The sequence below is a fragment of the Lathyrus oleraceus genome, chromosome 2 (genome assembly GCF_024323335.1).
Source record: "Lathyrus oleraceus cultivar Zhongwan6 chromosome 2, CAAS_Psat_ZW6_1.0, whole genome shotgun sequence".
NCBI lineage: Eukaryota > Viridiplantae > Streptophyta > Magnoliopsida > Fabales > Fabaceae > Lathyrus > Lathyrus oleraceus.
The window spans coordinates 400,663,946-400,665,131 of record NC_066580.1 but is presented as its reverse complement, the minus strand read 5'-3'; the positions used below and the strand labels follow the sequence as shown (position 1 = coordinate 400,665,131).

General features: G+C 42.2%; 1 non-coding gene across 1 annotated transcript; it reads left to right on the top strand.

Annotated features, from left to right (window-relative positions):
* The first annotated feature begins 768 nt into the window (after positions 1 to 768).
* Positions 769 to 875, top strand: LOC127124827 (small nucleolar RNA R71). Its single transcript, XR_007804302.1, has one exon. It is a non-coding gene; the product is annotated as a small nucleolar RNA R71 (small nucleolar RNA).
* Positions 876 to 1,186: the final 311 nt, after the last annotated feature.

The window sequence follows — 1,186 nt, the reverse complement described above, 5'->3', positions numbered from 1 at the left end:
TGTCCAGGAAATTGTCCTCCAGGTGTAGTCTGAGGGGCTTGGTTTAAAGCTACCAGAGAGATCTGGGTTTCAAGCATCTTGGTATGAGTAACTATTTGGTCAACCTTGGTTCCTAACTGGGTAATCAATTCGTTAACATGAATGTTTTGGTTCATGAACTCCTTATTTTGTTGGGTTTGAGCGGTGATAAAATTTTCCATAATTTTCTCAAGGCTCGGCTTTGGTGGTACAGGTTGCATAGGTTGATTTGGTCTAGGGGCTTGATAACTAGGTCTCGGAGGTGCATTATTTTGGATTGGGTTATTGTTTTTATAGGAGAAGTTCGGGTGATTCCTCCATCCAGGGTTATAGGTATTCGAGTATGGGTTCCCTTGGGTGTAGTTCACTTGCTCAGAGTGGGTTTCGTTTAATAGACTGCATTTTGCAGATTGGTGTCCTTTGGTCCCACATATCTCACAATCCGACGAAACTGCGGCTACAGTATTCAGGTTTATGCACATATGCTCGACTTTGAGGGCTAATGCATCCATTTTAGCTTGCATCATGTCTATAGAGCTTAGTTCATGCACTCCTCCTTGGGCTTCCTTCTTCTCAACTGTCGCTCGTTCGACTCCCCATGATTGATGGTTTTGAGCCATATCTTCGATGAGGACACTAGCTTCAGGATAAGGTTTGTTCATCAGAGCACCGCCTGCGGCAGCGTCGATGGTCATCTTTGTGTTATAATGAAGTCCATTATAGAAGGTCTGAATGATTAACCAATTTTCTAAACCATGATGTGGGCATGCTCGTAACAACTCTTTATATCTCTCCCAAGCTTCGAACAACGATTCTCCTTGTTTTTGGGTAAATCTAGTTATATGGTTTCGGAGAACGGCGGTTTTACTCGGGGGAAAATATCTAGCAAGAAAAACTCTTCTAGCGTTATCCCAAGTCGTAATGGAATTGGGTGGAAGGGAATCTAACCATGATAGGGCTTTATCTCTGAGGGAAAAAGGGAATAATCTTAAACGTATTGCCTCAGGAGAAGCTCCATTGGTTTTAAAAGTGTCTGCTAATTGAAGAAATATTTTTAAATGTTGGTTTGGGTTCTCAGTAGCGAGACCTGCGAATTGTCTCTGTTGCACTAGTTGCAACAGGGATGGTTTAAGTTCAAAATTATTAGCTGGGATGGTTGGGTTTACTA